We start from the raw sequence: 22,481 nt of genomic DNA on the forward strand, positions 1-22,481 counted from the left end.
ATGCTAACTTAATCATTGCTTGTGGCTTCCTTATCACCTGACATGTATGACACGTTCTTACACAGCATCTCTATACAATCCAGGCCAATAAAAATGTTTTTGTATGTTTGCCTGTGTCTTTCTAATTCCTAAATGTCCCCCATTGGAATTTCATGAACTATTCTCAGGATCTCATTTCTCTATCCAAATGGTATAATAATCTGATGTACTTCCCTCCAGATTTCATCTGCTGAAATTTGATATGGCTGCCACTTTCTCAGTAACACATTACCCTTAAGGTAATAACATTCTGAAATACATTCTTCTTCTGTTTTTGAGTAAGCTGTCTGAGATAACTCTTCTATTTGTGGATCCTTTTTCTGTAACTCTACCAACTGTCTTGAGCTAAATACTTCAGGTGCATTATCTTTCCTTCTTTCTTCCTGAACAATGTTATCAAGGACAGCATCAGCTAATTGAATTTCAACATCTTTTCCTTGCTTTTTAACTTCACATGCTTTCTGTGTCAACCTGTAAGCTTGTGGCCTTGTTACTACACAATCGGGAAACAATCTGGGTAGCTACTTCTGCAACACTTCTGTTGAACACACTAGTACAGGCTGCTCAACTACCATAGGCATCACCCACATCTGTGACCCAGCTATATCATTGCCAGAATAAATTGAACCCCTGCAATAGGCAATTTTTCCACTACTCCAACAGTCACCTCACCTATTTTCCACTTACTCTTTAAATTTACCTCCCACAATGGAATAGGTTTAGCATCTCCATAAGCTCCACTTATTATCATCTGTTCTTGCAATACTCCCTCTAAATAACAAACGTCACTATCCCACAACATTAAGGATTGACTAACCCCTGTGCCTCTTCAAATTTTAACATCTTTACCTACTCCATCCTGTACACATGGAAAGACTTTCCCTTCACACACAAAACCTGCTCCTCAGAATTCTCTTAGGTAAATTGTGAACACATTCCTGCTTCTTTACCTATCACTGATTCTTCCTGTTTTACCTGTACACAAACCACTGGTTTTTCCTGTGCCTGAACCTCAGAACCCACAGTACTTTTACTTCCAGAACTTTTCTGCATCCCTATAATTCCATCAAATGATCCCCAAAACTTCCAACACACTGACTTTGTTACAACTTTATTACAATGAAAACACCTCAATTTTTGAGTGTCATTTATACCCTCAGCACCTTCCTTTTCAGCTTGAGAAAAAAACTCCCTGGGAATTTCCACCTACTCCTCTTCCCTGACTATCTACCTTCCTTTCACCTCCCCACTTTCTATCCTTCTCTGATTTAAAAGGGTGATGAGAAAAACGTTTAGATCTATGAACTAACTCATAATCATCAGCTATCTCTACTGCTTGTCTTACTGTTTCAACCCTCTGTCCCTGCACATGAGTTCTCACTACCAAAGAAATTGAATCTTTAAATTCTTCCAAAAGAATTACTTCTCTAAGAGCTGCATATGTTGTCTTTAGTGCCTGTATCCACCCATCAAAATTACTTTGTTTTATTCTCTCAAACTCAATATAAGTTTGCCCAGGCTGTTTTCTTATACTCATAAATTTCTGTCTGTATGCCTCAGGAACCAATTCATATGCCCTCAAAAAAGCCTTTTTTTAACCATATCATAATCCACTGACATTTCTTCTGACAGTGAAGCATAAACCTCATGTGCTCTACTCACCAACTTAGATTGTAATAACAATGTCCAGTTTTCTTGTGGTCATTTCATCTGTTTAGCTGTCTTCTCAAATGAAATAAAGAATGGCTCCACATCTCGTTCTTCAAACCTCGGAAGAGCTTGCACAAATTTAAAAATCTCCCCCCCTGGGTTTTAGGCTAACAGTTCTTTCATCATCAGAACTTTCGTCAGCATCTGAGATCTCTTTTTTAAAGTCCAACTTTTTAAGCCAGTACTCTCTGTCTCTTTCCTTCTCTCTTTCCTCCATTGCTAACTTTTCCCTCTGGAAATCAAGTTTTCACATTTCCATTTCTTTTTAAAATAATCTATATTTTTCCCTTTCTTTTTCTGCTGCCCTAGTTCCAGTTTTTTCATTTCCTTTTCGTGTTCAAGTTCTTCATTTGCAACTGGATCTTGGCCAATTCAATTGACTCACCCCCATGGAAAACATGGTGTCTCGAATATCCCTTCCAGTTTTAAATGCTGTGCTATTGTTTCCACTATGTCTGCTTTCTTTGCCCCTACAGGTAACCTCAACTGCAACCTATCCACTAGATCTGTTTAATTACCCGTATATATTTTTTGTAACCCAATCAGTTATATCTTCTACTTCCAAAAGTGTTGTAGATTTGGATACAGCCATTTTTGCGGCCTCACCCTTTAAAAATCCCTCACACCAACTCCTGAATACAAAGTGTATCTTGTACTTGTAACCTTAAGATTCATCAACTCCAAACCAATCAAGGAATTTCAAATATCCTGCAAATAGCTCCCAATTTGTTATGACACAGCAGATCGTGTGTGCCAGGTGGATCACATCCACAAGGGAAACTTGATCATGCGGTCACAATGATTTTGCAATTTGTATTTCATTTCAAGAAGCGCACCCTGAATTCAGTAGTAATAGGTCCACAAAGGCGCTAGAGATTTTTGCAAAACTAAATTAAACATTTATTAACAAAAGAAAAGATTTCAGGCATATACATAGGTCTACAAATTACTACTATAATAATTCCTAAAGCCCCTAATTAATCTAGATTCCAGTTATACCCCCAGGTAAGGCAACAGTAAAAGCAAATAGATTTAAACAGATCCAGGAAAATCAACACAATACCCTGGACAGTAGAATTCAAATTGGCTTTTCCCTGCTTCAGTTTCTGTTGACAGCAAGCTTGATGCACAACTACTGGAGGCTTTTCAAACTTCTGGTAGATCTTATAATGCCTCCTCCTTTATGCGTGTTTCTCCCTTTTAATGTAAATTCCATTGTTCCCATATGTTTTTGGAACTTCACCTTTCTTATAATATAAATCTTTTCATGGTGCTAATATTACTAGTAACCTTTGAGGAAAATAAACACACTGCTTAGACTAGCTTCTCTGGCTAGGTGTATCACCTTACATTTCTTTGAAATTCAAACTACCCCGATTTATCTAAAAATGCAAATTCCCCTCACCTCACATTTTAAAATTCAGCCATGTTTAGGTATTTAGCATTTTAAACCTAGCTTCTTTTGATGAGTCAAAGCCTCCAGACCAGCTGTCTCCAATTCAATTAAATCACACACACACACAATCTATCCAAACCCCACTATTAACCTACTTTTACAATAAACCACAATAATATTATGAGAAATAATATATTTTCATGACATTGCTGAGATATTCCAGCATTTTCTGTTTTTATGATATGTCTACATTGCTCGGAGATAAATCAGATATATATGATTTGCAGTAAACCAACAGATATGTTACAGTTGATGGGGGTGGGGGTTGGGGCGGAGTGCAAGCACTATCAAACAAGTAACTATCTCACACCATGGGGCAGATTTTAGATTTGTCTGATATTGCAAAATGGATGATTGCAAGTCAGCAGTTCAATTTTAATTTTCATTACTTTCAAAGTCCATTTGACCCAATTGTAAAAGTCAGGGTGAAGTTTAATTTCTTTCTTCTTTGAGCACCATTATAACTCTATCGCAATCCCTCACTTCCCGCAAGTGATGGCTGCATTAATATAACACACAATGGAATTTTAGCTGACACTAAACCAGCAAGCTGTCAGATGAGAATAAACCAAATGTAAAATTTGCTTTAAATTTTACACCTCTTTTTGTTTACATTGCCTACTCCTCCTCCAACTCCTTTGCTCTGCTTCTCACAGCTTACTTCCATGGGATAGTATGGCTAACCAGACTGGAGGCTTTGACCTCTCACGTGCTTGTAATAGTCAGCCCTCAGGAGTTCCATTCCCATCCCCTATCCCTTCACTCCCCATACACTGATTCACGTGAAGTTGCAGCTGGCTATGAAATGTGAGAAAAGATTACACAACAGCAGCACTGGGACTCAAGCTTATGACCTTTTGAATGTGAAAGGAGTGCACTTGACAGCCACTTCACTGAATGGACCAAAGAAATTATTTATTATTCGGAATAATACAAATAAATGGGATTCTCTGACGGTGCCAGTGTTATCTTTTTTCTCTTTCACCAGACCACACTGAGCTTTTCATCATTCAAATGTCCGTGGTTTGACTGCAGCATGAATCTTTAATCAGTGCATCTGCGTTCTCCAGACGAGAGAATGAAAATGAGCTGTTTGTGAGAAGGGTGTAACATGGGCTGAAGAAGTACAAATCACTGACTAATCCATCAGGAGTGTTGTGTGCCACTTAAGCTGCATAATTGATCCAAATTTCACTGAGAGAGCACTGCAATTTTAATTTTCAGTTTGACAAGCACAGCACTGCCAATTCTGGCATGTGTTATTTGACAATCAGCTTCAGGATAACTGAGAGTACCTCTGTTTGCACGATAATCAACTGCAACATTTCTCTTTCCCACTTTTTCAAAATGATTGTAGTTTATTGTCAGTTACATATATTTACATTTTCACAACATGCTCACACACATCACATCATGTGCCTAAAACAAGGTGTTTATTCTGATTATTATTTTCCCTTCTATTCTCGGCTGTCGACATCGCTGGCTAGACCAATGTTTATTGCTCACCCCGAGATGGTGGTGATGGCGATCTTCTTGTGGAACTGTTGGCAGCAATTTGGTACAACTGAATGGTTTGCTCGGCCATGTTGCTGAGGGGCAGGAGTCACATGTAAACCAGACAGGGTAGGGACAGCAGGTTTCCTTCCTGAAAGGGGATTCATGAGCCAGTTGGATTTTTGTGCCAAGCAGACATCTTTGGGTCGTTTTTACTAATATAAGCTTTTTATTTCCAAGTTAGAAAAAAAATGAATTCAATTGTCAAACTGCCATGGTGAGATTTGAAACCTCCCTATGTTCACTGCCTCTCCCAAAATGACTCCCCAGTGCTTCACTATTCTCCTCCTTATTGCTTTAATATTCTGGGATAATAGCTAATCTTGTCTATCAATTTTTAACCTATGATGAACATTTACTTCTTCAATATTTTGGAGTATGCACATTTTTAATTGAAATGTACCTTACCAACAATTAGGAGTTTCCTGATCACTAAGGAGAGGTTGGAGGGAAATATAAAGCGCTCTTGAATTAGTTACAAGTCTCCTATTTTTTGCATCTTTCATGCTTGAGGGAAAGGCACAGTACGTAAGTAGGAATGAAATGAGCCAAACAGTGTGGACAAGAACATACTGTCCTTAATGTCTTTTCTCGGATGTATAAAACTTACTTCTCCCTCATGATTAAATCTCTTGTAATATTGGAGAAACGATATGGTGTTGGGTTTCACATTTGCTGCTATGACCCTTTCCAGTTTCTTCTTGTAACCCCAAACCATTTTTTTAAACTTGCACCTTATATGACACATTCCATCCAATTCTTATCTTTTTCCTTACAAAGGTAGCAAATTGGTTTTTTCTCCCCAACTAATCTTCCTCTATCTTATAACTAAATGCAGTACACTTTGGTGTTACGACCAACCACAGATTAAAATGTAACTATTTTATCTACCTGTGGTGGTGGGGCTGACCACATTTGAAAAGCCACCATGTTAAACATTGGAGCATGCTGGGACAAGGCATTGCAGGACCATTCCAATCCCTGCAGCCATCGAAAGAGTGTCAATTTTCCTCAATCCTGATTTAATGGATGAACCATGAAATTTCTTGGAGACCTTGCAAAGATCCAATTTTGACTTTCCCCTCACCTTCTGTCTTGTTTCTTTTCATGAAACAAAGCATGGAACCTTCACAGATGTGATAGAACACAGTTCAGGGTTTAGCTCTGCCTGCCCCATCTGCTTTTGTGGGAAGAATGATATATGTCAGCCAGAGCATACAATATTTTTACAAAAGGCAGATAAAGGAATGTGTTCTTCTCCTTTATGGTCCGTTTGCTTTTGCTGGATGCGCAGAATCCTGAGGTGCACCTTAAAAAGCAGATTGCGATTTTTTTTCCATAATACAAATCAATAATACATTCTCACACTTATCAAAATTTTGTATTCCCACAATTTCATTCATAACCCTGAGGGAGCAAAGTGAAGCCAGATTAAACTAAAGCTTCTCTCTACTGAAGTGTCAATATGAAATTACAATTATTGGGTTCCCAGTCATACTTTCCCAGTTACTTAGCTCAGGTACAATGTCTCAGTGTAAGGAACTACAGTGTAATGCTACTGAAGAAAGTGGTGTAAAAAAATAATTCCATGTGGCATCATCAGTGTTAACTGGCAATGGATCAGAAATAACATAAACAAGTCACAATTGGATTATTCAAACTACCTGCCTTTGGTCAAATATTATTTTCATAAGTCACTGTTTGATTATCATTTTTCCCATATTAACCAGTACATTACAATCTGATAACTCAAGTTGAAAGGTATCATTGTGTCCTTCATTGTACCAAAGTTATTCTTGTTGTAATATGCCTTTAAGGGATATCGATATGACAGCACAAGAAGGGAAGTGTGTCATGCAATCCAGTCTTTGGGCGGAATCTTCCCATCCCACCCATGGCGGGTTTCGTGGTGAGCAGGAGTGGAGAATCCAGCAGCAGGCAAAAAGTCGCAAATCCGCCATTGTTGGACTGCTCTTGCTTTTTGCCTACATTGTCCTGAGGAACACCGCTGTGCTGTGGTACTCATGCAGGCCTCCACTTTCAGAAACTAACATTGCAACCAGGGGTGGGCTGTGAGGCAAGGATGGAGTTGATGAACACGAGGGGGGCAATAGGGAGGGAAGGTTGTGGAATGCACTGAGGGGGAAGGGCAAACACGATGGGGGCAATGGGAAGAGAAGGCTGTGAAATAGCAGTGAGGGAGAAGGGCAAACACTAAGGGGACCTTTCTGGGGTCACCCTCTAACCTCTTGTTGCTGCAGGAGTGAGCAGGAGTCTGCTTAAGAAGAACGGAGGAAGATCTTGTGATGAAAGCCACTGAAAGCCAATGTCTTCATTAGCACTGTTAGAGAGCTACTCAGAACTCAGTGGCTTCACATCACAGTCACTGCATCTCAAGGGTAACTCATTGGAATGGAGAATTTGCGAATGCAGGCAATATTGAAGGAGGCACAGCTATATCATATATCAATGAAGGCCTATCACGTGTTCACCAGATATGACACTTCTAATGGGCAAAATGGCTTCCACGCATTGATCATCGACAATTGATTGGTCATTAATATCCCACATCAGAGATTGGTGCACGGAGCTAGGTTGGGTCACTCATCTCACTGAAACTTTAGCATCCCACACAGGGCTCAAGATGTTACATCTATGATTCCATCTTGGTTACCTCGATGTGTGTGCTCATGCCTCAGGGACAAGGCGGCATCAGCCACTATGCAAGTAGGTCAGCAAAAACTATTACCATTTCCAAACATGTCATCCTCTGAGCTTCACTTTCTTACCCCTTGAATCATTAATGTCTTCAATGTTTCCTTTCAGAGAAAAGCCAAAAGCACATATGGATACAGGGCTCAATGTTGCCTTTGTCAGGGTCCTAATGCAATGGAGGAGGCGAATGAAGGAGAGGTGACTCCGTGCACAGCTCCAGCAGGAGGGACATGGCCAACCGGAGCCACAGCAGGAACAGGAGGGTCAGGAGGAGAGACCCAGACAATGGGGGCGACTCGCCAGACCTAGGGTTTTGTCGTAGAAGAGTCTCCTATTTACAAACGATGAGAGACAATGCCATGCAAGTCTGCACCTGTCCCGAGATCTGGTACATCACATATACCACATTCTTCGTGAAGACCTGATGCCACGTGGAGTTGGAGGGTATCCCCTTCCAGTTGCATTGAAGGTGACCGTTGCACTCAATTTCTTCGCCTCTGTTTCTTTCCAAGGATCAACAGGGGACCTGTGTGGCATTTCCCAGTTCACAACACAGAGATGCATGAAGGAGGCCAAGACACCCTTTATAGGAAGGTCCACCATGGTGTCAGGTTTGCTCTGGACGAATATAGCTAGGCTGTGAGATTCATCGGCTTCGCTGCCATCTCAGGCTTCCCAAGAGGGCAGGATGTAATACACTGCACCCATGTGGCTATACAGGCTCCATGGCAGCAGCCCCTAATGTTTATAACCACAACGGCTAACATTCCATCAAGGTACAACTGGTGTGTGATCACCAGGATCACATACCGCATGTTTGTGCATGGTACCTTGGAAGTTGCCATGACTCCTACATCCTGAGTGCCTGAGGTTTTCAAGGGGCCATTACATCTGCAGGGATGGCTGCTTGGGGTAAGGGGTACCCACTGAAGCACTGGCTGAAGAAACCGATGCCCCCTCAAAGACGTTCTGAGGAGAGGTACAACACTGCTCAGAGGTCCATGCGCTTCCTTATAGAGCAGGCAATAGGGCTTCTGAAGATGCACTTCAGATGCTTGGACCGCTCAGGTGGCTCATTCCAATACATCCCTGACAGGGTTTCCTGCAACATGGCAGTGTGTTGCGCCCTTCACAATCTGGCAATGCAAAGAGGTAACTCCCTGCCAGAGGATGACCTGGAGGAAGATGAGAGCTCATTGGAGGATGAAAATCCAGAGGTCCAGGAACCTTAGAGGGCTGCTGAAGGTCAGTATGAGCGCCATGGAGGAAGGAAGACGTGGGAGACATGCCTGTGATATGTTAATCACTGACAGGCTTCAGGAAGAGTAACGTTAAGTGAGGGAATATGGCCACATCTCTCTGAGCCCTCAATGCCATCTTCTTTCAACTCAGGGGATGTCCACCCACTTGCAGTGAGAACAAGCCCAGCATTTACACTTGCGCGTCCCAGCCTCATGAATCACCAGGCTATGATCTTTGTCTGTAGGGCTCTGTGAATGTAGCATCTTTGCTTTGTACTGATTTATTGTTCAGCATCTCCTGAAGCCACTTATAATCACAACCTTTTCTTGCCTGATTTTTATAATGGTTCTTTTTTTGACTCTCCCTTGCTCACCCACACCCTGGTCACTCCCCTTCCCCGACCGAGCTAACCCGGTGTTGGTCCTCTCGATGTGCCGTTCCACTCACGGAACTGACAATCTCACCACGAGGGATCCATCTGCTCACCAGCTCTTTATTCGAGTGCTATCTTGGCACTGTGTCATCGAAGCTTTCCTGCACACTCAGCATGCTGCATTTTCAACATTCTCCGCCACTGTGACTTGGTCTGACCAAAATGTCAAGGGAGGTCTCATGCCAGGTACCGCAATATAAGCAAAAACAGAATTACCTGGAAAAACTCAGCAGGTCTGGCAGCATCGGCGGAGAAGAAAAGAGTTGACGTCAACTCTTTTCTTCTCCGCCGATGCTGCCAGACCTGCTGAGTTTTTCCAGGTAATTCTGTTTTTGTTTTGGATTTCCAGCATCCGCAGTTTTATTGTTTTTATTACCGCAATATAAGGCTGCTCAATATGTTGTATCGGTAGTTAATCTTCCTGCTGGGCAGTTTGATCACAGCTGAGCACCATGTCGTGTTATTATAATGATAAAAGGAACCAATTGCTGTTAAGGGATTGGGTAAACACAGAATGCATTCATTTATTAAGATGAAGCATATGAGAACAGTTATACATAGGTATAAAGCTTGAAGACATTAGAACTGTGTGTGTGCTCTGCTCGAAGACAAAGTGAAATTAAGTGGAATTTTCCCTTCATGAAACTAAGTGCGGTGGCATGCAGCTTTGGCAGCGCCCACCCCACTGTCTGGAATGGCGGGAACCCATGCCCAACTCTGCGCTTGGAGGGTCATTAATCATGCAAAGGCGTGTTTCGATTTGAAACGCCTGGTGGGTCGGGAGCTGATTCATCCGTCCACCGTCAGCTGATGGGTTCAAATGATCAGACGCCATATATAAAGGTCAGTCCGGCACACAATCTCACTCTCTCCAGCCCACCAGAGATGTCAGGCAGCCAGAGGAGGAAGGCCGAGAGCCTGAAGAGCAAGGCAGCACCCCGCTTCATGCACCAGGCCCTCCAGGCCTTGCGGTCAGAAAGGCACGTGTTCTATCCCAGGGATGGCTGCAGGAAGCGCATAAGCCTCACCTCCCCTGCCTGAGAGGCCATTGTGGAACAGGCCAGTGCATGGCAGCCACACCCGAAATGCTACCCAGTGCAGGAAGAGGATGAATGGTCTCATCCGCTCTGCCAGGGTAAGTTATCCTTTAACTCCCTCCAATATCAAACTCTCATCATGGCATCATGCACTCAAATGGCTACTCTCTTCAGGAGTGTCACGCAATCATTAGTGGGGGACACATATCAATACTCATTCTCTCACCCAGACGTTCACATCACCATCACCCCCTCTATCATGTTGCTCACATTCCATCCTCTGGCTTTTCTGCGGAGGGCTCACCACACACAGGGGACATGCATCTCACCCAACCTCTGCTCAATCCCTTCTCACCACATGCCTTTATTTCTACTTCATACAGGCCAAGCTGAAGTGCAGCATGCATGAGAGATCATAGGCCAGGGGAGGGACGGCCGACATCATTGCCCTCACGGAGTTTGTGGAGGCTGCAGTCGAGCTGGCTGGGGAGGACAGGGATCGCTCCTGTGGGGAAGGGGAGATCGGCCTCTCTCAGCAACCCTGTATGGATCACAGCTCCATCACCTCATCAAATCCTGACAATCACAGTGAGTCTCATCTAGCTCATGCTCATTAACTGAAACTCTATTTTCTATTTTCTAGACACCAGCAGACCAAGGCCCCCAAGCCAGTCCAGCACTAATGCGAGCCCTCAGACTACATCCAGAGAGGAAGCTCTGGAAGAACCATCACAGCACTCACACACACCCTCCACCAGCTCAGAGACGCACACACGTCGGTGGGGCACAGCCATAGGTTAAGCTTGGCCTCACTTTCTGGGGAACACCTCAATGACACGTCCCTGCAGCAGTTGGAGGCAGGGACAGCCCAGGTCTCTGGCACTCGGAGGGCTGCTGGAAACCAGCCACCTACTCGATCCAAGTCAGATGATGAGCTTCTGGAAGTGGCCACCAAATCAATGCTGGAGATGCAATGACAGGTGATGGAACATCAGGCAGATATTTGGCAGCCACTCAGCAGACCAGAGCGAATGATGGCAGAGTCCATCCATGTTCTTTCTGATGTCATGGCTCCGACCTGCAAGTGCCTCAAGGTCACCATGGGAAGGCTGGCGACTACCATGGAGACCTTGGTCCAGCAGGTCTTGCTGGATTTGTGCTCAGCCCTGCACTCCATGGCCACACACCCTGGTGGGCATCATCAAGATGTAGGCGACATGGGGACGAGGCACCTTGACCTCCCTCCAGGTGCACCACCTGCTGCAGGAGTCAGGGCGGGGCCCTCAGGCACCTACTGAGAGGATAAGCGTCAGCTGGACGCCCCAGCGACCTCCTCTCAGGACATTCCAAGGGTGTGCAGCTGCTCACAGCACCCCCTGCCTGCGATCCCATCCATTCCAACTTCTCAAGCTGCTGAGAGTGCTTCCCACCCTGAGCAGGAGACCCTTATCAAGCCGGGGCCCTCAAGGCCTTGGGTCACCAGAGGAAGTTCTCCAAGGTCATCACAGGTATCAGGACGTAGCAGTCAGTAGGCTGCCTCCAATCTGAGGCGGATGTCAGGGCTGTACCGAGGTGTAGTGATATAGTTAGGAAAGCTAAAGCAAATTGATGTCACTTTTGGGTCACAGGTGTGCTGGACATATAAATAGATTGCACTTTTGTTAATACGTTTGATGGTTATGTGAATGTTCCTGTCAACTGAAGGCGTAGTGATTTTGTACTTTGGAATTCTCTTATTTCGATGTTTAGCCTTCCTCCCAGTCAGTGATAGTGTCCCACTATCTCATTCTCATACCTGTGATGTCAACCTCAGCTGAACTAGTATCCGTACCCCTTCTGTAATGTCAGGGAGATGTGTTAAATCTTTATTAGAAGTGTGTGATGTAAGCTTTTCTAACCTTTCTTCCTCAAGCAAAACCACTGAGTGAGGGCAGTTCATCAGCATTGATATTTCAGTGGCATTTGTATCTCCTCAGTGGTATTGGCAGAAGAAAGGGCAAGCATGGGAGGAGGAGATCCCTAGGCATGTCCACATCTCAGTCACAGCAGCATTGGCATCATTAGATGGCGGTGAAGGCTTTGAGTCTTCTCTCGCATCACTCTTGATCCTAAGTGGACTCTCAGTGCCCAGAGTGAACTCTATTATGTCATTATGTTGTGGTGAATTCCATCACAACTCAACTTTGCGGGCAGATGAGTCAAAAAGCACGCAAAATTGGCTGCAATGACACTCATCCTAGGTACTATAGGAGAAGGAAGGTCAAAGGGATATTTTCAGAATGCCCACAAAATTTTCCAGTCTGAATTGAGATGCAGCTGTCCTATTATTGAAATACGTAATGTTTAAACAGTCTAGAGTTATGGGGTAGAATTTTCTCCCAGTCGGGCGGGCCGGTCAGGAGCGGGCGTGGGCTGGTGCAGAGCTGATCGCTGCCCACAATCGGCTGTGTGCCTCCAATTATGGCCCGCCCAACGTGATGCGTGCCCGGGCACTCAGCGCTACCTGTGCGGGCAGGGGGAGGAGGAGGGAGGGCTGGGGCCTGCGCTCTTTCGCACATGCTTGCGAAGGAGCACAGACATCTCCCTGGGGCACGGAGCTGCCTCAGGGAGATTAAGTTCAGGTTTAAAGTTGGAAAAAATAAAAAAATTATTCAAACATGTCTCTTCATGTGACAGGGTCACATGAGCTGGGACATGTTTATGAATTTTCATTAAAAATTTTATTTAATTAATAAAACCTTCATGAATCCTCACCCCGCCTATGGATGAGGTTTCATGAAAAATGCAAAAGCTGCCTGGGTTCTTCGCCTGCTTTCTCAATTGGGTTAATTGCTTTATAATGGGCCTTTGACAGTTCAGTGGGTGTGCAGCCCGAAAGATCGGAATGACGCACGGTGACGTCGGGACACACGCCCGATGTCACCATGCGTCATTTTATGCATCAGCATGTGGGGCTTGCCACACACCGAACAGAATATTCCGCCCATGGTTTCTTGGCTCAGGTGTATCTGAACCAAACAAACAAGCCATAAAAATTCACCTAGCATTTGGGAATGAAGATCTACACAGGCTGGACACATCAGGATTAACAGAAGAAGAGCTAAAGGATCCCCAAAAGATATGGACTTCATTGGAAGACTGCGTTAAAGTTTTGCATTCATCGGCTAGAGTTCATGTAATTTCGACAACAGTCTACAGAATTCATTGACCACTTTGTCAGCAGATGCAGAGAAAAGGTTACATACTGCGATTTTTCAAATGCTGAGTTAGCAGACAGAATTGTTGAGTTGGTGATCACATCCACTCACATGGAAGCACTCCAGGAAGATCTGCTAGACAAGCCCAAAATATATAGTATCGAAGATCTACTCAAGGATGGATGTAAATATGAAGCAAGTATACAAGTCCTAAGTAAACCTCAGTTATTGATGCATTCAAGAGAACATCCACACCTAGCAAGACATGTGGAAGGTGTGGCCTTTTGCATGCACCAAGGACATGCCCAACCTTTCATCAATTCTGTAAGGCATGTGATAGAAAGGGCCATTGGCAGTAGCACAGCATGCTTGCAAAGGCTAATAAAGCTACAAAGAGACATACACTGATCCAAACAGACGGTACATAAAGTGTACTTTCAAGCAATAAGAATGACCACCCGGTATCCCGCCAGGAACATATACATGAGGTGATTGACAAACCAGAAAATGACAACGATGTGTATGAGGAGACAAAGAGCGGTGAACACATGTTCCACACCTCCAATCTCGTAGAAAACATAAATGTCATCGCACCATCTGAAATGTTGGCCAAGATTCAAATTATCTGTCCTAAGAAAGTTGGTAACTATTCATTATTGACCAAGATGGACACAGAGCAAGTGCCAACATACTACCTCTGTGGATTCTAAAAGACATGCATCTACAGTTTCATGGCGAAACCTACTGTTTTCAGCATACAACAGTTCACTAATTTTGTGAACAGGATCCATTTTGCAAGTACAATAAATCTTCCTGGGTGTCACAGACGTTCTACTTCATGGAAATTAAAGGCCTAGTGATTGCAGGTCTACCGGCATGTCGCGACCTCACACTAGTAACAATCAATGGAATCAGTCAGACATCACAAGACAGATCAACCTCAGAAACTACACCTATCACCTTAGTTTATCACCTAAGATTGAAATGTACAGAATGTTTTGACAAAATTTGCAGTTTCAAGAGAGCTGCAACATTACACCTGCAGGAAAATGCAAGTCCGCCACTTGATCCATCATGTAATTGCCACATCCACATACAAGACAAATTGAAGGTTGAAATAGACAAAATGGAGAACTATGAAAGCATTAGAAGAGTAAAAGAGGACAAAGATTGGTGTGGCTCAATCGCATGTGTCATAAAGGATGGATCACAGAGTATGCCTTGATCCACATTTAAAAGCAGCTTTAAAACATTGTCCTTACAAAATACCCACATTAGAAAAGATAAATCTGAGATTTTCAGGGGTAGAATTTTTCTTGAAGCTTGATGCCAAACATGTCTACTGGTCAATACATCTCATGGAGAAGTCCTAAGAGCTTACTACATTTTGGACTCTATTCAAATGATACTGTTTTCAATAACTTTCTTTCAGGCTATCTGTTGGCTAGGATCTCTTTCAAGCTCACATGGACCTCATTCCATGCACTGTGCCAGGATGCATCTGTAACACAGGTGATATTGCTGTTGTGGGAAGAAAAGCACGAACATGACCGTAATCTGCACTCTTTGATGCAAGTGATACAAAATGAAGGATTGGAGCTCAACAGTCAGAAATGTGGCACCAATATGCAGCTGATCAATTTCTTTGGTTCTATTTATTCCAGTGCTGGCGCATGTCCCGATCCAAGTAAAATATTAAAGCCAAGTCAACTCCTCAAGATAAAGGTAATCTTCAAAGGTGTCCGGGTTTCTTTAATTTCTTGTCTCCAGACATTCCTAATTTTGCTCAAAAATCTTCATCACTAAGGGATTGTTCGGAAAGCATATGTCTTTCTTGTAGTACAAACACCACCAATATCTCTTTGAAGCACTGAAACAGTCATTATCAGAAGCATCGACATTGAAATTTTACAATCCTCGGGAGACATCTAACCTGGAGATAGATGCCTCCCAGAAAGGTTTGCAAGAATGTATACGACAAAAAGGAAAACTGATTGCATTTACATCTGTCCATGAGAGCAATCCAACTACACCAACATTGAGTGGGAAACATTAGCTTTAGCGTTTGGTATCATGTGTTTTCATAACTATCAATTTGGCAAAAGGTTTGTGGTAGAGACTGACCATGAGCTACTGGAGATGATTTGCCGAAAACCATTGACCAGTCCACCACCAATATTGCAATGTCTATTGATAAAAATTCAAGGTTATGACTGTGAGATTAGGTCCTTGATGGTCACATTGGGTTCACTTAACAGGTTGCTTAACCCAGCAAAAGCAGAAGGTATATCCTTAGATCTACAAGTTGACTTCATTGACATAAAACCTGAAGATGTTCTCCAAATTGATCTAACACATTTTGCGCAACACAAATGTGAGCATCTACAAGAAGAAATGGCAAATGATTCTACACTACAGAAACTATGGAAAACCATCATTGAAGGATGACCTGCTTCAATTTAGCATGTGCACGAACACGTGAGACCATTTTTGACTTATTGGGGCAAGCTGGGAATCTTCCAGGGAGTATTATTTAAAGAAAACAGGTCATCATACAGGGATCTTTGTGCCCTGGTATTCTTCAACAACTTCATCAATCACACACGGGCATAGTTCAGGTGAGAAGACTTGCAAGAGAGACAGACTATTAGCCAGGTGTGAACAATGACACTGAAATCATTGTTAAGAAGTGCGAGGCATGTCAAGAGCATATGCCAAATCAGCACAAAACACCTTGATTCCACATGAAGTTCCTACCCATCCTTGGTCCAAAATTGCATCCAACCACTTTCATGTCCAGGGCACTGACTTCAACATCAGCATCATCTACTTTACCAAATACCCCATTATTTGACAATTGCAAAATATATCAAGCACAGCTGTTGTGCACACTCTAATTGCTATTTTCAGTTTATTTGGTGTGCCTAGAGAGATCTCAAATCAAAGTCTCAAACGTAGATAGACCAATCAAGATGTACATGTTGCAATGTTATATCTGAGAGTGACACCTTTAAGTGCAACTATTCCATCATTGGCAGAGCTCATGTTTGGCAGGCCAGAGTGTATCAATTTACCTACTCTTACTCGTGCTACTCTCTTAGAAACTAGAGGTTAATATTTAAAACTGCAAGAGAAGATGACCAATATGCATGATAAAAACGCAGGTACAGAATTGCCAAGTTTATAGTTGGGACAACAAGTTCACACCCGGGATCCCACAGAAGGTACATGGCAACAAGGTCCTATGAAATCATTATATGTAGTTATTCGGTGGTACAGACCTTGAATAATGCTGAAAAAAGAGACATGATAAGCTTTTTGTCTTGCACTTATCAGGACACTTGCAAGAATACCAATATAAGGGGAAAACAACAATTTATGCTGTATGAGATGAGATTGCTGATTGCTAACCAATCAGCACTCTCTTCTCATACAGTATAAATTGTTGTTTTCCCCTTATATTGGTATTCTTGTGAAGTGCCTTGATAAGTGAAAGACGTAGAGTTTTGACATGTCTCTTTTTTCAACAATACTGAAGTCATTATACACAAAGGCACAATAGTGAGGCATAACTGAGGACATGTCAGATCCATTCCAACTCCTCAACCACCACACAGTACTATTGCATCTATGTCAAGATCCCAAATGTAACCAGGAACAACATAAAAGAATGACAATCCCACAGATCACAGTGAGCAGTTAAAGAAACCTCCAGGCAAGGTTGCTATTACAAGATCTGGGATTACCAGCAGATTACCTCTATGATTAGAGACTCATAGATTCATCAGCTCTATGCACTTGTGTAATGGTAACTAAACATGAACATGCATTGTAAATAGTTATACTTCTTTGAAAGGGGGAAAATATAGTTTTAAAGAAACAGAGATGTTGTAATATGCCTTTAAAGGATATCAGTATGACGGCACTAGAAGGGAACTGTGTCGTGCGATCCAGTCTTAGTTTCACTTTTGCTTTGAGCAGAGCACAGCACAAAACTCTAACGTCTTCAAGATTTATGCCTATGTATAACTGTTCTCATGTACCTTGTGTTAATAAATGAGCCCACAACATGTTTGCTCAATCCCTAATGAATGATTGGTGCCTTATATCATTATAATAACACAACCATTCTTACAGTTCAAATGCCCCTGTTGAATGCAATGGTCTCTGAAAAATAATCTGCCTCGCTTCCTTTAAACATCTCTTATAAAGTTCTTTCACCATTTTTTCCATGCCCCTAAATCTTTCTTACATTTGATTCACTAGAGTTTTAAGTCTACTGATTTCATTTTAAAGACATTTCAGCAGTGTTAATGCTGAATTTAGTATGTTAAAATTGATAGCATTCTTTTCCATTTTCCCTCCTAAAGCATTCTGTGATTTAACCTGATCTGAGGAACATGAAAAACATGAAGTACTTATTCCAGATAATGTCACTTTGAGAAAATGACTTACCTCTGTTCCTTCTGCCTTCCTAAACAATTGTTACAAAGGTACTTCCCTTTTTAATTCCTGTTCCAAAATGTGATGGTTTTTCTCCACATGATCTTGCCAATGCACAAGTTGTGATAACAGTCGGTTTCCAGTGCCCTCACCATAATGCAAAAATTGTAGGACTTCTGAAATTACAGTGATAACAGTGGTATCTGGGGTAGTTGCCTATAACAATGAAAATAGAGCCCAGTGCAGTTCTCAAATGAGATGAAAGTTTGGCTTCAATGTGATTTACATTCAAATCTTTAGGAGACTTGGAACAATCAAAATGTTAAAGACTTGCTTTGAAGTCTCAGGTGACCAACTATTAGGAGACACTGACCCATCTTGACTTGGAAATGATCGTCCGTTCCTTCACTGTCGCTGGGTCAAAATCCTGGAGCTCCCTTCCTAACAGACTGTGGGTCTACCTGCAACACATGGACTGCAGCAGTTCAAGTAGGCAGCTCACTACCACCTTCTCAAGGGCAACTAGGGATGGGCAATAAATGTTGGCCCAGCCAGTGAAGCCCACAGCCTGTGAATGAATTTTAAAAAGCGAAACCTTAAAATATTTTCTATTTCTAGCTAGTCATTCATCTATGCTTAGCACTGCCTGGACACCATAAGCATGACTGGGAATCCACGGCATGGGGAATGACAAGGCCCAATACTTGCCTTATCACTCGGTGTTACCATGGTGTACATGTATGAAGCAATTCAAACACCACAAATGAAGTTGGTCAGTCTCAATTGAGTTGTCCACAAATGCTATTCCACACCACAAAATCACCTGCACATTGGCAGGCGTACTGTTAAATAGAATTTTGTTCAAGTTTGCATTGCAGTTTTTTTTATATTAGGCTAGAAAGAAAAAGATGCAATTTTAAATGAGAATGGCATGTATTGATCCAGGGGGACTTAAAATCACATGACACCCACAAAAACATCTACTGAATAATAAGACCTCCTTGAATAATGTACCTTTCCCAAGGGCTCAGAATTGACAGAATACTTCAAGGAGAAGGCTAAAGTTGATTTTTGTTTTCAAGCTCTAAGGAGTTTCAGTTATTTCTAGTAGTTGGAATAAGCAATTGTTTAAAGGACGTTCAGTACATTAAAAATAGTTACCACCAGGAATTTACCACCCGCTTTTACAAGAATGCATTCAAATAGGACTTCTAAAGCAACATCATCAGTGGTCTGCATGCATTAAGGATGAACAGAAAACAAACCAAAAGCCTAAAACTACAATAACTGAAAGAGATAAAGGAAGAAAACAAAAACTGTGAGTGCTAGAAATATGAAATAAAAACAGAAAGGCAGGAAGGACACAGCAGGTTGGTCTGTAATGGAAAAACACAGAAAAGGCAGTTTGACATATCCAGTGGAGAGCCCCTTTCACCGGAACTGAAGTAAGGCAGGGGAGCTCTTACCTGACTCTGTAATAGCAGCTAGCATTTCTCACATCCCCTCTTTGTTTTGGTCTGAGCCATAAAAGGTTTCTCATGCTGCGGTCCTATTCCAGTTCTGATGTCTTCACTTGCATTTTGCCTTTTAGGCTTTTATTTTTAATTGTGCACAATTGTCCTGTACCATAATAGTTGAATTAAATTTAATTTAACCACTTGTGGTCTCTTTGGCAAAAAACAAAGATAGCACACACATCCAGAGGGAAATCATTTCCTTTTTCTCACAAGGCTATATAAAAGATGTGTCTTATTTATTCTGGGTAAATACCCAGTGCCTGCAAAGGAAACACACAGCAACTGATTCTTCTCCATTTATTTTGTAACCACTTGAACTGCCTATGTTAGTTAAGGTGAGTGGTGTTCAACATCCTCCTGGTGCTTATTGCCACCAGTGTTCAGCTTCCTCAATGGTCAAATGCCCCACTGTTCTGCATCCTAGTGCAAAGACTCAGTAAAAAGCAATTGTGAATTTGTGAAGGAAATACTTTAAAAGGTCAGATATTTGCTTGAATTGCTTCATCAGAGAAGGAACGGATGACATTTCGCAGAGGCTATTGATTATTCGAATGACTCATTTATGCATCACAGCACCAAAGATTAAAGCGTTACAGAGTACTGAGTACCACAGAGCACTGAGAACGAAAAAAGTCCTGCAGTGAAATACAAAGTTATTGCCAGTAACTTCTAATTGTAGTTGCAGCCTGTGAAAATTCCAAGTTTCCTTTCTCCATTGATGGGCTGCAGAAGAAAAACAATTCTGTAGCAGCTGTCCTGACAAAGTTTGACCAACACTTTGCAAGGTTTCTGAACAAGTATATTAGACTAGTGCCAAAACCAAGTTGAGTCTTCAGTTCAAGCAAAGCTAAAGGGCCGGCAATCTTTGGACCAAGACACAGTACTGAAATTCAGTTGCTATTTTATTCTGTCCTCAATTTTCAATGATACTTGGTTTTATAGGAACAGACAAATTAGAAGCAGGAGTAGACCATTTGGATGCTCGAGCCTGCTCCGCCATTCAATAAGATCATGGCTAATCTAAATGTAACCTCAACCTCACATCTCTGTCTACCCCTGGTAACCTTTCACCTCCTTGTTAATCAAGAGCCTATTTGGCTATGCTTTAAAAATATTCAAAGACTCTGCTACCACTGCCTTTTGAGGAAGAGAGTTTCAAAGACTCGCAGCCCTCTGAGAGAAAATATTTCTCCTCATCTCCATCTTAAGAGCGACTCCTTATTTTTAAACAGTGACCTCTAGTTCTAGATTTTCCCACAAGAGGAAATATCCTCTCCACATCCACCCTGTCAAGACCCCTCAGCAACCTAATGGTTTCAATGAAGTCGCCTCTTATTCTTCTAAATTCCAGGAGATACAAGTCTAACCTGTCCAGCATTTCCTCATAAAACAACTGCCCATTCCTGGTACTAGTCTAGTAAACCTTCTCTGAACTGCTTCTAATGCATTTACATCTTTCTTTAAATAAGGAGATCAACACTGTAAACAAATCTCCAGATGTGATCTCACCAATGCCCTGTACAACTGAAGCATAACCTCCTTACATTTGTAATCAATTCCCTTCACAATAAATGATAACATTCTATTAGCTTTCCTAATTACCTGCTGTACCTGCATATTAACTTTCCTCAAAGAACTCCAATAAATTAGTCAGACATAATATCCTTTTCACAAAATCATGTTCGCTCTGCCTGATTGCATTGGAATTTTCTAAGTGCTCCACTATAACATCCTTAATAATAGTTTCCAGCACTTTCCTTATGACAGATGTTAGGTGACTAGCTTATAGTTTCCTGCTTTCTGTCTCCCTCCTATCTTTAATAGAAGGCTCATATTCACTTTTTTCCAATCTGATGGGTCCTTTCCAGACTTGGCAGTTTTGGAAAATTAAAACCAATGCATCTACTGTCTCAGCAGCCACTTCTTTTAAGACCCTAGGATGAAGTCCATCAGGATCTGGGGACTTGTCAGCTTTTAAATCACAGAATCACAGAATTTAACAGCACAGAAGGAGGCTGTTCGGCCCATCATGTCTGCACCGGCTCTCCAATGAGCATTTTGACCGAGCACCATTGCCCTGCCTTTTCTACATGCCCCTGCACATTGTTTCTATTCAAATAATTGTCTATTATCCTCTTGAATGCCTCGATTGAACCTGCCTCCACCACACTTCCAGGCAGTGCATTCCATTTTAGTTTTAACAATTGTTTCGGTGCCTTTACCCTGGTGATTGTAATTGTTTTAAGCTCCTCCCTCCATTTCACCTCCTGATTCACTAATATTTCTTGGATACCATTTGTATCCTCTACAATGAAGACTGTATAATCATAGTTACACAACAGATAGGTGGAGTTTGTCGGAACACAAATCGTTTGCTGCGGTATAGACTGAGGAGCTGAGAGATGCAAAGCTGGGGCACAACAGCACTAACACTAGCAGGAGCATGTGAAAGCAATGTAATGAGTTTGCACAGGTCTTTTCTATTGCAAATGTTGGGAATAGAAATTTATAATGGGAAAAGTCAGCAGGAAATGCATGCTGAGCTAAATTGTTTATGTTACTAGTTGATCTCCCATGGGATTGAGCATGGAGAGTAAAGACTAAGTGCAGTCTTAAGGTAAATTGAGGTCAGGGTGCCAGGTGATTGTGCCAGTGTGAGCACCTGGAAAATTAAGGTCCACTTCCAACCAGCTCCCACAGAACAACACTTCCCTCTGTCAATTAAGGTCCACGGCAAAATCATGGAAAATGTGGATTTTTTTCTATATTTTGGGCGCCTCCTCTCAACAAAGGCAGACAATGAAGCCACAAAATTAGTCATTGCCTCCAATATGCTAGCTTAGCCTTCGACCAACTGAAGAAAAGAGTATTTGAGGACTAGGATTGGAAACCCAAGACTAAGGTCATTGTTTCCAAGACAGAAGTGATCCCCACGCTCCTATATGCTTCGGAGATTTGAATAATTGACATCAGGCACGTCAAAGAGCTGGAGAAGTAGCATCAGCAGTGTTTTTTCAAAGTCCTCCAAAACCGGTGCCCAGAAAGGCAACCCAGCAACAGTGTCCTCTCCTGAGCCAACATGCCCAGTACTGAGGCACTAATCACACAAAGCCAGCTCTGCTGGGTGGGACATGTCAC

Source organism: Carcharodon carcharias, chromosome 2, assembly GCF_017639515.1.
Source record: "Carcharodon carcharias isolate sCarCar2 chromosome 2, sCarCar2.pri, whole genome shotgun sequence".
NCBI lineage: Eukaryota > Metazoa > Chordata > Chondrichthyes > Lamniformes > Lamnidae > Carcharodon > Carcharodon carcharias.